The sequence below is a fragment of the Strix aluco genome, chromosome 4, assembly GCF_031877795.1.
Source record: "Strix aluco isolate bStrAlu1 chromosome 4, bStrAlu1.hap1, whole genome shotgun sequence".
NCBI lineage: Eukaryota > Metazoa > Chordata > Aves > Strigiformes > Strigidae > Strix > Strix aluco.
The window spans coordinates 39991539-40008690 of record NC_133934.1 but is presented as its reverse complement, the minus strand read 5'-3'; the positions used below and the strand labels follow the sequence as shown (position 1 = coordinate 40008690).

The 17152-nt window shown below is 35.1% G+C and overlaps 1 long non-coding RNA gene across 1 annotated transcript in view; it reads right to left on the bottom strand.

Annotated features, from left to right (window-relative positions):
• Positions 1-17152, bottom strand: part of LOC141922825 (uncharacterized) — a 159235-nt gene that overhangs the window by 106276 nt on the left and 35807 nt on the right. The window contains exon 2 of the long non-coding RNA XR_012623102.1: positions 8288-8378. This is a non-coding gene — a long non-coding RNA (uncharacterized LOC141922825). The remainder of the gene's footprint in view (positions 1-8287; positions 8379-17152) is intronic.

Sequence of the window (17152 nt, the reverse complement as noted above, 5' to 3'; positions counted from 1 at the left end):
CAACATTTCAGAGATGTTTGAAATCCAATACTTCTTATTTGGTTACCTGTGTTTTTCAAAGAATTTATTGGGGTAGAAAGAATCAGTCTCTTCAGGTACTTAAATGTGATCTCTTTTCTGTAAGTAATCTTGTCCTGGGTGTAACTGCTAAATATTCTGAACTATCCCTTCCCCTATACTTAAGTGAAATCTATAGATCACTAGCCTGGTTAATGATAAATTCTCAGTCTTCATGAAAATGAGTAATTGTAGTCATCTGTCACAACAGGAAACAACAATGTGATTTTACATATAAATATGTGTATATATAGATACACACACATATATAAAGCCATTACACCAAATTTGTTTGAAAGTAAACCAAGTTTTTCATTGGATTACATTCATTTTTTCCTCCTTTTAAAAATGTTATTATTTTGCTTTTTACCTAAAAATGGAAGCTATTGTGAAAAGGCACTTGGCACCCAGGTGGCAGTACTGTCATAGAGAAGGCAGAACCTACATCATGAAGACCTTGCTTTAGACAGCTTCTGAGTGGGCATTATGCCAGTCTAACAGATGGGCATCAGTAATGGCAGCAATGTGCCCTTGCATGTGCCTGTGCATCTACTGCATTTGCCTAGGGAAAGGCTTTCATCCAAGATTGTCCAAACAGCTGTTCATTCTGCGTTTCTATTCATATTGTTAAGAAGAGATGTCAACACTAATCCATTTTTAAGCTAGATTAATTATTTAAAAAAGAAAAGTAAAGCAGATTTTTGGCTGGTAGAGTGTGAGCAGAGAAAAGTCAGTATCTTTACACAAGCACACCAACTTCATAAGGCTCTCAATTCCAGCTTTCCAGTGAAAGAAAAACTGAAAAGCCATGGTTACCCAGAATAAAACAAGGGAGTAAGGCTATGTCATCATGAACAAACCCAAACACAGATGGGACCCAGATTAGCATGATACTCCAGCTGGGCCCTAGAACATTTTTGTTTCTGTGACCCAGTGGTGGCTACCTGGACAACCACTTTTCCATATAACAGTTCTTAGAAGGATCATGCTTCCCTTCTAGCCTCACTTTCTGGTGGCTCCTTTGTTATATCCTTTTCCTAAATATGTCACAATATGATGGGGGAGGAGTGAAAAGAGGAAGCAATAATCAGACGGTGATGAACTGTTAATGCACCTCACAGTGCCTCGGTACTCTGCCTCACAGTGCCAAGCCTAATCCCACCTCCGCTGCAGTGATGGGAAGAAAATTAATAAATTGACACAAAGTTTCCTGATACTCCAGAATCTGCTTTCTATGTCCTTTCTCTCTGGCACTAAATCAGGACCTGCTGTCCCACAGTGGAAGACTAGAAGGCCAGAGCTTTTCCCATTAACTATTTAACTGAAATTCCATATGACCAAAACTATACAGATGACATGCTGGTCTGTGAGCTTCCCAAATCTTGGGGCTTTCAGACTATCAGTTCATACAGTTAGACAGCTGACTTCACTGGTAACAAAAGCTGTAAGGCCTGCTGGTTCAGCAGCTCTAAAAGTGTTGGCTGAATGCATGGATATATGCAGTATCCAGCAATTGCTACATTATCTTTCCTAAATCTTTAGGATGACAACAAAAATGTGGGCTCCTATGGTTGACTCAAGACACTTAGTCTGCAGGGTTGATACGAAAATGTTGATTTCTGAAAATTGCCAGGGTTCCTCTTGAATTGCAGGGCCTGTATAAAAACCCTGTCCCGTTTTGTGGACCTCATTTGTCATTATGTATATTGATTCCTTCTAAAACAGATTTGTTAGATGCTAGGAAAGATGTCAACATCACTGAATTAAGGACTAGAAAGCCAGTGTGGATGTTCCTCTGTATTCCAGTAATAATTTTCCTCGTAATTTGTATATATTGCCTTCCCAGCCGTTTTTAGTCCCTGTGTTCAACCTGTGTTCTTTACATTTGCAAACTAAATCTGGTATGTACCAAAAAGGCCCTATTTAGTTATTTTTCAAAGATGGATTGGAAAAAGAGTAGTATGTTTCAGTCAGAAGACAACATTCTAGGCCAGACTCCATTTTAATCCTTTCCTTCCAATGGTAATCTTTTGGGGGGTTAGTATACAATCTACACTAAGAAGCAAAATTAATAGAAGTAGACAAGTGATAGTATTTTCATTTTTAAAACACCAACTCTTTGGGGAAATTAAGCTTTTATTCTTATCTTTTATGGCAGCTGAATTTCCTTTGCATGCTGCTGACAGTATGTTAGTCACCAGTTGGAAGATGGGTTCCATTCTGACCCAGTGCAATGGAAATGTTACTTTAGTTTAATAGCCCACCAACAGCTCTTGCAATGATATTTAAACAAACAAACAAAGAAAAAATCCTCTTCCTGAACTGCTTTACCAAATAAGCTCATGCTACTAGGCAGGAACCTTTCCAGTAAAGGAACGAGGTAAATATTTCCAATTTCCTTTATATTAATGTTACATTGTTTGTTTTGTAAAACACTTGAATCTTGATGTATGATATAATCACATCATAAAGTTTGATGTAATTAAACAGTGACCTCTGGGAAACTAATGGACTTCGGGAAAATATCCATCAATTAAATACATAAAAGACATGTCCATTTCTCATTGAATTAACTCATGTGGCCTTCAACTGAAGTTCCGTAAGATCACATCACATTCCAGTTAGGACTGAAAAAAACCCAGTCCATCACATGACATTACTGCTTTAAAAAGTCTTTAATGTGTGTAGAAATGACCCAAGCAGTTAGCTGGAACACATTTCAGAAAATGACTGTACTTCTTTCTTCATGATGTCAAAACTGTCTTTGCCATCTATCTTCCTAATGTTCCTTCAAAACTCATTAAAGCATTTACAAATAAACTTTCTACATCAAAACCTAGGGTATTCACACAGTGTTTTGTTCTATTGTAGAAAACACAGCAATTACAGATTAGTCTGGTAGATCTTTGGCTCCTATCTTCCTAATTTTCTAAAGGCAACATTTTCTATTGTAACTCATTATTATTTGTTTCCTTGACAATCTTTCTCATCTAGCCTTCAAGGCACAAATGACTATGGACTTGGCAGCCCTAAAACATTTCTCATCGAAAATGTCCATAGAACATTTTGTTAATTCTCTCTGTATTGGTGTCAACACAGCAAGTGGGGAAAAAAGGCAGCAGGAAGAACTTATAACTCTTCTCCTGCTGCTTGAGGAAAGGAAGTGAATATCTATCTGTATATACACCTGCAAATATTCCTATATATATTTACATAATAGAAAATATTCTGTGCTGTTATTTGGGCAGCATAGTGCTGGGACATTGCCCCCCAAATCTCTGCTCCTTCTTTCCCCCTAGCATGGCAGTGAGATTTTTCACTTTGCTGAAATTGCTTCCTGCATTTAAATGGTGTTACTTCTAGTAGAGCAGAGTAACATTTGGTCTCCTAAGTTATGCTCAGCTTGACTAAAACACAACTGAATGAAGTCTTTTTGACTACTTCAACAAGCCTTTGAAGTGTCTTTATGCCAAGGGAAACTTGTGACTGTATGTATAGCATTATATCTTGCATTTTTGTTCATGCACAAGCACACTCACATACGTTTATCCAGACTTCTGTATGGACTGTTTTACACTCCTACCATAATTTAATTTAGTTTCCAAAACGAAAGCACTATGATTAAGAACAACTGGAAAAAAAGGTGGTATATAAGAAATTCAAAATTTATTAAGAGACCAAAGAACTTTCATACATAGAGTGTTTTTCTTCTAATATTATCATTGTTAGTGATTACTTTTATGTCTAATAAATAGAAAAACTTCCCGCTTTTCAGAAGCAGACTGTTGTCAGTGCCAAACTCTTGGCTTGTAATTGATATTACAGGGCCAAATGCACTGGATGCTGTGGCTATTGTTGAGAAGGTGGCTAATTCCCAATAACAGTAAAACTTGGTACCATTTTCAGGGCCAACAGGAAGTCTAATTCAGTGTACTCCAATCTTCAGTCCTTACCTTTGCTCCATCTATTTTTCTTCCTCATGAGAGAAGTAGAAGCCCCTCACTGACTGAGCCTGCCCACCTTCAGGAGACACTCCTAAGAAGCTATAAGTCACCCCTGCTAGAAACTACAGCCAATGCAAGTTTTGATTCTAGGCACTGTGAAAGCACACACAAAAAGACAGGTTTGTTTCTAGAATTTACAATGAGACAATAGACAAAAACAAAGCATAAGAGAAAAGATATGTTATCTGTGCCTTCCAAGTAAAGAACTGAAGTGCAATGTGATTTACTTGCTACAGGAGAAGACAAATAATCAGAGCCTAGATTTCCTGAATCACTTCTGACACAAGACCATCCTCTCTGAATTCTGTTTGCTACCATGTGTTAAAAAGACTTACAGATATACAGAGGGGATTCTGTAACTGACACTCTGATGCAGGATTTTTGGTGAGGGTGAACATTCCCTGGGTCTGTTCTACAGAGTAGGAATGGGACCTGAAGCAAGTAGGGGAAAAGAAGAGGGAAGGGAGGAGAAGTGGTAGAGAGATTACATGCTTCTCTTAATTAGAGGTGTGTTTGGAACATGCACCAGTCTAGGATTCCCATTTTGAGAAGGCAAATAATACCAGGCTTTTGATTTTCACCTGAAACTCATGTATGAACAACATGCTACCCCTTCACTTGGTGTTGTGATGATAAACTCACTGAATTGCGAGGCTCTCAGAATACAGAAATAGGGAGCAGATACGCACAAAGTAACTTTTATAAATTACAGAATCCAGCACTTTTTTTACTTCATTGTTCTACATTTCCCAAAAAGGTATTAGGGAAACATATAACGCAAAGTATTTTCTCAACTGAATAATTTCAATAATATGCATTTCACAACAAACACTTTTAATGGGACCTTTGTTTAAAAGTTAGTCATGTGTTACATTAGAGTTGTTGGCAAAAAATGCAATTTTTAGGCTTCATCTAGATAATGATTTAATAAAAGAAGATATTAATGTCAAATTTCAAATTGGTGTTTAAGTTGAATTAATTTTACAAAAATCCGGTAAAGTTATTTCCAGCATTCCTTTGGCCTTCATAATAAGAAAGAATGTTAACAATTGATTTGAACTGCTCTCTAAGGTCTACTCAGAGACACTGATGTTAAGTGCTGTAAACATTCAATTTACAGCATTTATTTTCCTTGGATTCCCTTTCCAGTTGTGTGTACTACTCAATATTATATTCTGGATGACAGAGGAAACAGGTGTAAAATAGCATTCACACATTACTTTCATGAAATAGAAACTCTGAACACTTACCAAATTGACATTTTAATCACCATAGTCAGATGGTAACTGAAATGCATTTCACCCATTATTTTCAAAAAATGTTTTACTTAGGGGCCCCTGAAGAGACATGTTCATTACTGACTACAAAGTATTACAATATGGTGTGGTCCAAAATGCAATTCAAAATTCTTTAACAGTGATTTAGCTTCATGGTCAGACAGTCAACTGGAATTTGGAAAACCTGAAACTTAAATTTTTGTTTTGAATCAGTTTAGTGGAACTCATCTGAATTCTTGTACCCATCTTTCTAGGGGATCTGTCTTTCTTTTTGACCAGAAATCCCATATTCTGATCTTTTCAATAACACACAAACCACCATTGAAACTAACTAAAAAATTGTTGTTTTTTTACAAGTTGTCCTTTTCCAAATTAAGAATATTCCACACAGTTCTAGTTTCTAGTTCTCTTTTATTTCTCTGCTTTTTTGATGTTTTGTTAGTTGCTTACAGAGAAATACTACTAGGGGTTTTTTTGTACAGTGTTTAAAAAATATTTATGTTGCTCAGACCTTGAAGTAGTTCTCCTTTATGCTTATGCTCCTTGAAAAATAGAATTAGTTATCTATTAAAATATCTACCTACAATTTGCAAAGCAATGTAAACCCAACAAAATATTGTCCATGGAAGTTTGTAAAACCATTACTTCCTCTGTGAAATAATGCAAAATTATTCTTAAAAATCAACAGCAAATTATAAGTGAACAAGACAATGGTCTATTGTGGTGCAGCAGACATGCATTCATCTTGTCTTAAAACTCTTGTCCAAAGTGAAAAAATTCCTATCAGTATTAGGAAGGGATTTAATTTTGGATCAGTTTTAGAGTTCTTACTTGAGACCAATCTCTGTTAATCCAAACTTGTATAAAAAAAAAAATTATAACTGTTCCTGAAATCATGACCAAATGAACTCTTCACTATGTATACGACAAATCAAATTATGCCTTTCTATCTAATCAGTGTAGACAATTATTTTCACTAGTATTGAAGCCTGGATATGCCCTTCATCCCAGGTCTCCAGCTAAACCCAAATGTCTATGTAAGGTTTAAATGTCTCATCTTTTACAATAATGTTCAAATCTAGTTATTTTTGTCTGTATAGATGACCAAGGCCTTTCTCCAGACCTTACTTTGATAACTAAAAACTTCTTCCAATGCTTTTATGACAGTGTGTTGCACCCAGAAATTTATCCTAGAACAGCATTTCCTAACAACACCATGTATGTGCTCCATGAACTGAAAATGCAGAAAAAATCTAGGCCTTCCTTATGTTCCTTGATTTTTTTAAAACATTCTGCATTCCTTGTTCCTTGATTTTCATTTATTTTTCAGCATATTTTCTGGTACATTTAGCATTGATGTATATGTGCGTGCATGTGTATGATTGCCTACATATATAAGGTACAATATATATACGGTACAATATTACCTTGCTTAACAGAACTAATAAAGTAATTTAGGATTAAGTTATATAAATTATGAGTGGAACATCTGTCAGAAGCATTACTCCCCAAAGATTATGTTATTAATGTAAAGGAGACTTCTGGACATAATAAAGTTAATTCATGAGTCCATAGCATTCAGTGTTTAGGTTTCTTAACATCATCCTGACGACACTAAACAACAGTGTTGATGAGAGTTAGAGTGAAGTATGGACATGAAAGGAACAAATTACTATGAATGGGGACTAGATCTGCAAGATCTGGATACTGGTCCACATTACAGTTTTCAAAGATCTTGGATTTAAGCATAGGATGAGCAGGACAGGTAGGTAGGAAATTGATGGATAAATTTTGGTTCCTCACTGAAGTCCATATTTTCTCATTGTTTATGCTTTGTGTAGCATTTGGCTTCATTTTCACATAAATTCAAATGCAACATACTAAATATTGTACTGAATGTATTTTTTGCCCCAAACAACTGCAACCAATATTCAGAAGGAAAATTTTAGACATCTTACTTCTTTTTAAACTACAAAAGACCTCCCTATAATAGTCCACTTCTGCCCTTTTTATACTGAAAAAGATTTTCTGTTACAATCTATTTAATGCTGATGCCTGGCAGAACATACCCATATCTCAAGATATATGGTGAATGCTGGCATATAAATTGCTCTTCAGCTGTTATGAATTTCAATTTCTTGTAGTATTGATTTCCCAGGGGGAAAAAAAAAAAAAAAAAAAAAAAAAGGAGAAATAACTTTTAGACATTCTGGGTATTATACAGCAGAGAGGTAGCATATTCCTTTTACTTTTGTTGTCACTGTCCCAGTTTCATATAACAAATTGCTCAAATAGATTCATTCACTTAAGATTTTGTATATGAGACCCAGATGGTTTTTATCCCCAAGAGCTGACTCTGAGGACTATGAGGTAATGACAATAAAAGCTAACACCTTTTATCTTTATGAAGATTATAATCATATTGTCTGCTTGTTTTGGATAGTTTGCTTTTCACAGGAGAAAAGAGAACTCTGGAACACAAAAGCGCTTCTCAACTTCTGGAAGAAGACCTGTGTATGCTTTTTCCTCTGCACTCCCTTGAGATATACACATATTCTGACTTTCCCCCAAAAATGAGAGCATGTGGATTCTAAAGATGCAGGATGATCCACTCAGGTACCTGATACAGCAGTCAGGGGGAAAAGGACTCCTGCATGCAGTGCAAGGTGTTCCTGCCTGACACATGAGACAGAGTCAGAGAGGCTCCCCCTAAAACAATGCCGAATGCCTGGATGCAAGTGTTCGGATTGTCAACGACCTGTCCAGTGTGTCCAAATTTATAAATGATCTGAAGCAAAATCATGTGTTTTATAGCTTTCCCAGGGCTGCAATTCTTTTCAGTCAGATTTCTAACTTTCCATTTACTGACAACTATTCTTTCTTCATTCACCTTCTTCATTCACCATTCAAATCAGAACACAAAAATGAAAATTTATCTATTTCCAATACCTTTTCTGCTGAGGTCCATATGGTCTCTGAAAAAAAACAGCAATTTGTTGTTAATCTCCATTACATAGCCACATAAATCCACTGAAGGCAGCTAGAAGAAAAGGGAATATGTGTAGTTTTACAGTAATTTACATTATGGTACAAATACTTTACATTTTTAACTCAAAGGATTAATTGTAAGCATTTATTTATCAAACATTATTTATAAGTGATTACTGTAAAGATATTGGTAGGGTATTTGGATAATCTGAACTTTAATCAGAACTGCTTTGTCTGCACTACCTGGGTGCTTTATATGGCTTCATGGATTTGCCTTGCTGCAAAGAGGACTTAAAGCTGTAAAAATAAAGTTTGCAAAAAAGAAAACAGGAAATATCTTTCTTGTTCTCCTTTTCTTCTTTTTCAGAGAAGTTGGCTCTTTCTGTCTCACATAATCTTTGCATAGCTTCTAAGATGATGCACACAATCATTTCCAATAAGGCCTGTAAATTATATCTAAGGCACTACTGTATTATTCTTTAGTATTTGAGTTTAAATGAGGGTTTTACCCCACTTGTATGCTCATTTACTCTTCAGCTGAACAGATTATTTTGTTTGTCCTCAATTAGTTTTCACACTGTAGAGTTCAGACCTTACAAGTTTCCATCTCTTTCTTCTGGTTGTGAATACTGATGATGTATCATATATTTGGCTATTCTATTTTCAAGAAAATATTTCTAATGTTAAATTTTACATCCATATCTATAGCTTATTGTACATTATGCCCAACCAGATGGCCAGTGATTTTCTAACGATAACAACAATTTCATACCTAGTTGAGATGCCTTGTGTTTTATTAGGCCCAGCTAACTGTATTATTTCTGCCAAGAAATTCCAAAAAGGTCTCCAAGGTTTTTCAGCAGCAGTGGTTCATAAAACCAATGTGAAAAATTAGATTTGAGGACTTATGACTACCTTTCCATAAGATCAGTCCTCCCCTTCTATTTCTTGTTATATGCATGTGATTATATTTATACTGCATTATAGGAAATCACTGCTAGAAATTGGAGGGCAATTAAAATCTATACATTTGGTATGCTTTTCTGGAAATGTATGAGAGCTAACACAACTCTGGATTTCCTTGGAATAATTCTCTTTTTGGTAATCTTGCCTGAGAAAAATGTGGCAGCATAGACATTTACCCAGGATGTCCAACAGTTCAGACAGTATAGCATTTGCAGCATATCAAGAAATGCCAGTTCCTATGCATCTACAGACAAGCTGACTGGCCCATATTGTGGGCCTTTTACATTTTAGATTTCTTCAACCTGATGTATGCAGTGACAATAGCCTGTATACACGCAGTAAATCCTGTGGGCTTGGTAAGATACTGAAAATGCCTGGATGGCTTGGACAGGACATGTACCGGACATCAAAACCATCAACATTTTGTAGAATCTTTGCTGAGTCAACAGTTTGCACATAACTTCTGATTCACTCACATAATTCAGATTCACTGCACAGGGTTTGGCTCCCTGAAGTGTAGGCATGTACAGCAGAGACAACATCTGTACTAGTCAGTCGCAGCTTGGTGTGTGTTCCATAGAGAGAAACAGGTACTCTGGGGGTGTGATTCACCTAACCAAATATAGTTGCCAACCTAATGTGAAGTCGACTCTAGATTCTGTTGACTATGTTGACTAACAGTCATTGACTATGCAAAGAGCTTCACATGACGGGCTGTCGTGGACATATAAATGTTAGGGGAGATCAACTTCATCTTCTTTATTTGTGTGACACACAACATGGTCTAATGCAATAAAGATAATACAATTAAGTAAAACTTGCAAATTAGAATTCTCTGATGTTTAGTATATAACATATATGTTGCAAATGTGAAGTATTCTGGTGTTTATTTTGCCAAGATTAAGTAAACTTGAAAATCTAGAATAATTTTGGAATTACCAGTATTTGTTAATTTATATTTATACTTAGAGATAATTGCATGCTATTTCACATAATGTAGCTAATTTACTTGATTTCATGTGATGAAAAACATTCATACACTCAACTGAAAAGATTCCATGCACTATAGATACTCCTTTATACATGAAGCTTCTTCCAGTTCGATCTTCACATTTACATTCAGTACTGATATTTTAACACTGAAAGCACTTTAAATGGTTTCTTTGTGGGAAATTGTACACTCAGAACTCACAGATAATCTACATTTATGTAAGTATTCTGTTCAGCTAATTCTATATTTTTTAGATTTACTTATTACTTCTGTAAACAAATAAGGTTCTTACAACTCAAAAGACAGCATTTTTAATCCCAGTATATCAACCAAATTGATCAAAATAAATTAAAAAAAAATGTAAGCCTGAACAGTTACAGCAATTTAGAAGTTTGTCTGCAATGTTAATTAATTATCTCCTTTCACTGTGCTTGCCTGAACCAATAATTTTTGCAATGGAGTATTGGTAACTATCAGGTTATTTTATATATATATTTATTTATATATATGAAATCATGTAGTTTCACATACAAAAGCTTTAAATATGAAGCTTTTGTCTATAAGAAGAGTTTAACAGAACAATGTCAACTGGTTATGGAAGTAGAGTGTGTGAGATGCATAAATTTCTTTTTTTTGTCTTAATCAGCCTCCATTTTTTGTTTGATTACCCAGGATAGATTTTAATAAATATTTCTAGTATTAAACTCTGCACTTCCCCTATGTTACTCTGTTGAGAATTCAACAGTGAAAAACCCCACACTGAATTAAATAAAACAATCAAAAGAATAATGTCCATAGTATATCAGTATGGATAGGTCAATTTGTCAAGATTGTATAATTTTGAAAGCATCCCAATTTATTTACTAAAAAGTGTATTAAGACTAGATTCTGCTTGTGTCTACGGACAGTCCACTAGAGCTTTCACCTTCCTCTTAGTTCTCTTTATCAGTAATCTATAATTTCTAACAGATTTTTTGCACTAACACCATTTCATGTTAATGCTCTTTCAGATAATGCTTGTATCATCAGTCAGAGACAGTAAACATCTCAGAAATTATACTACAGGAGTTAATGCCATATGAAATGAGCTTTCTGCTCTTGGACCAATCTTCATTTTCATAAAGCAGAAATCACATCATTTTCCAAGTTGCTGAAAGAAAAGGATGTACAGAAACTGATTTGGCAAGTTACATCTGTTTTGGATTTGGAATATTTACATAACATTAGGAAAAAATCATACTTTGAAAATTTATTTTTTATCAATTCATTTCTTCATTAATAATATTCTACTTCAGCCACTTCTATCAGGCTCTACCTGGCTTTGAATATTCAGACTTCTGACATATTTTGTTGTTTATAAATAATTTTTTCTTCTTCTCAACAAATAGCTATTTTATTAGTGATTTTTTAAAGTCTGCTGCAATAATAGGTCCCAACACTTGGCATTTACTAAAAATGTTGAGAAATATAAAGGCAATAGAAGAGAGGTTGTTTTGATAATCTGTCATCATGTAAAATCACATATATATGTTTTTTCTACAGAAAAAAAGTATGCTGAAAAGCGAACTAAGATCAGAAATGCACACGTTAACTTGTGCCATCATTTCTAAGAGACTGTATTAAACTCTTTATGTATTTACTCAGTATTAATTTTGTTGCACAATGACATATTTTGTTGCACAACACAGTTTTTAAAAATATGAAAAGCACAAAGATGTGATTAACTGTTGGAAACCATGAATAAATAATAAAGTAGTTCATACTGCATAAACAATCCTGTGCTAATATTCAGGCACTTTTGCATATCTGATGTTTTAGTTATTCAGACTCATTACCTTAGTACAAAATACCAGCTGTGACACTGTAAAGGGGTTTTTAGCATGTTAAGATTTCTTTAAACACATTCTGGAAATATTTGACTTGTCTGGTTTTGCCTGCTTACACTTCCACTTTTGCAGATTTTAGATAGATAAATGTAGAAAAGCTGTGCCATGACTCATGGCAAAACATAGCTCTGAGAGCTACTTTCACTGGGTGCTTGTTAGGGCAAACCCTAAGCTGTTCTAACCTGGAACAAAAAGTCAGAGCCCAAACTAGATCCTGGCTAACTTCTCACTGCTCCAACCTGCAAAAAAAATCTGGTCTATTGACCCACACAGAACCCAGTGGTTTGTATTCTAAAGAGCAACTAGATATTGTTGCGCCTGATGCATGATAAACTGTAAAAAAGGCAGAAAACTCTTACTGGAATGCCTTTGCAAGGAATTAAATAATCATATATTGGATTGCCAATACAGCCAGGAAGCAGAGCTGCCTAAAATACAAGGAATATATACATATAATAATAAATGTGAACAAAAGAAAACCAGTTTAGGGAGAGCTAATTGACATGGATTTTCCTGACTGAATTAAGCTGTTTGAAATAGAATGTCAGAAATCTTGCAGTGAATGGGATAAGTGCATTTTTTTTTTTTTTGCCATTTGGTTTTGATGCGTCAGCCAGCCAACCGAACTTGCTGTCATTTCAAAACAAATTAAAGTGGGCAGCCAAATCTATCACTCACACTTGTTCTAACTCTGAAAAAACCGACAGATTTAATTAGGCAATTTTTCTACAGAGAAAATTGTAATCAAATTGTTGGAATATTTTTACTGAATAAATACCAATAACTGGAGAGTGTATGCAAAAAATGAAACTTATGCCATATGTCACAAAAAATCAAAGTATTAAGGCACAGTGTTCATGTATCAGGAAGAGATTTGCTTGTCATTTCTGTACAGTGGAACACTTGCTGTTCTGCAACACTGTCACTATGCCTGTCTGCCCACTGCCATACCCTGTAGTGATGATACTGTCAATTGTCACATCCCTATGTAACTGATCTTTAATGAAAGTCAATATGCATGAGGGCTGTGCTCAGGAAGCAATCCTCATGCCATCACCACTGTGACTCAGAACCAAATAACTGGTTATTAAAAATAAAGAAAATGTTCTAACACAAAATTTTATATTTCCAGCTGCTCTGAAAAAGTTTGTGGAGGTCCAGTATTTCATGGCTTAGACTGAAATAACAAACATGTAAAGTTTTTTCAAGATATGCTACAGGGAATTTTTTTAATTGTACCTCTGTCTGTTTCTAAACAGACTAAAACATCAGTTTTGAAAGTGGACAAGTAGATTTTACAAAGCTACTTCTGATCATCATGTGTTTTATGTTCTGCTAAATGACTGCCATACATGCAAAAGAACGAAAAACCTTCCTTCTTCAGCAAGAGAATGGCAAAACTTCCCTACCCAGTAAGCCATCAATGACATTTTCTTTAACATGTAATTTAAGGTGAGAACAAGGTTAATTCTACATTCTGCCAAATAGCTGACACTTTTGCAACTTTTCTTAGTTTTTCATCCTTGCTGAACTACCATGAATTACTGAGCACGGAACCCTTGTTAACTACAGTTTTTCTTTGTATCCAGAAGCAACACCAAAAATTTCATTGAGAGAAATTTGATGGGTGAATTTAAGATATTATCATACATTGCACTGAATGACTTGTCTGTGGATATTTTTAATCTCCAAATAAAGATATTTGGTATTCAGTATTGGTGATCTAAGTTTCTCAGAATAATCACACCCATATATTTAGACACAAACTCTCCTGATTTTTAAGGACATCCATATTCAAATCTGAATCTGAAATATGGATCTATTTCTAAATTTAAAATATTTTCTACTTTATTTACATTTTCCTGAATAAATAAGCTCACTTTTCACATATGTCTTACCCTTTTTGGAGAGAAGCGCCTTTCTAGACTTCTATATCTACCTTAATACCATATGATCACTAATTCCTATGAACCATATTCTCTGGCTTGCGCACTGTGTATGTTTTAAATGCTAATACAGAAATTTATCCGGTGGTTCATCCTGAATGGATACAACATTATGTTCTGGAGATTAAAGTTCTAATTAAATCACAAATAAATCTTTTTTTTTTTTTTTTTTAATATACTTAACAACCATTATATACATTATATAGAGAGCTTGACTGGAAATAAACCTCAGATTATCATAAAATGGGAAAAGCACTGTCAACCTTTCCCTTTTTACTTAGACATCATCCTAAAATATTCTACTGATGAAGCACAACAGGAAGACACAATCGCAGCAGTGTCTTCATGAGCAGAAGCTGGTGTTTTGGTCAAAGTGAGCCTTCAATACCTCAGTAAGCACAAAGAAAGTAAGTTCTGAATAAGAAACATTATCTTATTTCATAAACTCTAGCTGGGGCATTCAGCTGAGCTTTAGCTCTAGAGCTCTGATTTTCTTAAAGAAACCAAAAGAATTTCTGTTACTCAACTCAGATATGCTGTAATGACAAGACATTTCCAAATGTTGTGGCAATGTTGGCAGTCAACTCAATTCCTACGTTCCCCATGAAAACCCTATTAGGAACAAAACCAGTATCGGTGATCTAGCTTAAGGTATGACTAAGAAAAAATAAGAGTCATATAACTACCTCCTCAGATCTAGAAATCAGACAATTTGCAATAGAAATTAACATTAACCTTTTTTGCCTTAATAGAACCTTATGCTTCCATTAAGAATAGGTTGGTTACAAGTGGGAGAGTCCAAGATATATGTAATGCTAAGAGAAATGGACTTTGCTGTTTTGATATTTACTAATAGGAAGTTTACTTCAAAACTTACTTGATGGTTTTTCAAAGGTTTTTCAAGCTACAAATATTTTTAAAGCTCCAAATCCCAAAGTTAACCATACCACTCCAGTGTCAACTTATGCCTTAATATTTTCATATAATTTTATTTGTTTCAGTGGATATTAATTCTGCAGGTGAATGACAGAAGTTGGGACTCAACCCACCAAAGCATTTAAAACTATTCTAACTTTCAAGTGTTAGCTGTTCTGACTTCAAAAGCCTAATCAGTATCTAAAGGTTTAATCAGCTAAACTACTTTAAATCAGACTGGCACACTTAGTGACTGGGAAAAAAACTATTCAAAATTAACATGTAAAATATTTAGTTGTACCTGATTCTTTTTTAAAGCTCACACCAAAAAAAATCACATACTCATTGCTCCCAAATGTAAGTGTACACACATATGCATACATATCCCTCTAGCACTGGACAAAGACACAACAAGGATGAAACTATTCTGCAGTTTCTGGACGTGACAGCAACTTGCTGACATTCAGCTGAATACCCCTATGAAATATCAGAGAATTTACTGCTGATTCAGTGTACACTTCTCTGTAGTAAATATTGTATGATATTCTATCAGCATAAATATATCATTGCCTTTCTGTTTAATTGATTAAATTCATACTGATAGATTTTTATTATTCATTACAATTTTGAATGAAAACTACAGCTTAGTTTTAAGCAAAATTTAAAGATAAAAGGAGAAACTAGCATGCAGTGAGGCAAACCTGATGTAAACTATACTGTAGTTCAAAAGGTGTCTCTCTGGGCTTTGGTTTCAGCTGTATCTTCTCAATGTGATTGACATAAAGCCAAAAGTATCACTGTGTTAGGAACTAGTACAGCAGTTCCTTCCTCCTTTTAAAATGACAAATACTTTTGGTAAAGAAAAATACATGGGACTTGATTCTATTGCCCATATAGATGTATCATGTGCCACCTGAAATGTCCTAGAATATCTGAGACATCACTGCTACACTGTTAGATTATGCTCATGGGTTTATGGGATACCCGTGCCATCTGGAGTGGCAGCTGAAAGCCAAACAGGATTCCTTAGGACATCTACGGGCACTAAATGCTTATGAGAGAGCAATTGAATCTATACTTTTAAAAGCAATCATGCTATAATTTTTCAGATGAGTAGTGGAGCTTGGAAGCTGGTTTACTCTTTTTTTTTTTTTTTAATTAACAAAGGGTTACATTTCTGGATTATGTCTGGTGGGTTGGTGAAGCTGACAGCAACCCAATCCCCTGGTTCCAGACTCTTTCTACCAGTGGTGTCCTCAGACACAATAGAGCAATGCTTTTAATCCTGCTTCTGGGATTGCTTGAAGAAAATGTTTTAAGGAATTGCAGCAGAAAACTCACAGTAATGTAAGAAAACATAGCTCTATTGAGCTATGTACTCTTAGAATCTGTAATATACAAAGTCTGCCTATTTGCCTGATTTTCAGCAGTCAAGCAGTCTCAATAAATAAATGGATAGATAAATAAATAAATATTTCACAGCTCAATGGTTATGTTTTGGTAACTTAGTGATACTTGTATTACTTCGTTCTAGAAAAAAATGCAGAAGGGGCCAAAAATCAAACGTGAAATTATTTGTAGCATATAAAATACCACGGCTCTTTAGATCCCTGTGCTCTACTTACCAACTATCATAAGGAAGAAGAGAAAATGCACCCACAGTTGTTTGTGAGGCCAAAAACAAAGACAAGGAGCTCAGCTGCATGCTACAGGACTTCTAATACACTAGTGAAAAAATGAGTTGGAATAAGTCACTCTTCATCCCACTTCCCCTCACAGGCAAACCTATTGCAAAGAAAAGTCTAATTTACTGTCAGCAGACAGCAGGGATTTGTGCAACCTCCATTCTGTATTGTGAAATCTTACTGGGGCTCCATGACCTACATTCTGCCAGGGTCTCCTGGGATCTCTGCAAGGCTGCTGATCATGGAACACACTTCCCTTGCTTTCAGCACACTCTGCCCTCCAGCCTGTACTCTTGCTTTAGCAGTGAACTTTTACCCCTGCCTGAGATGAAAACAAGTAGAAAGGTTGTGAGATTTCTCCTGTCCTACAAATGTGACTGATAGGCAGGGGAGATGTTGCTGTTAGTTTGAATGCAAAAAAATGTGAGATAGAGTAT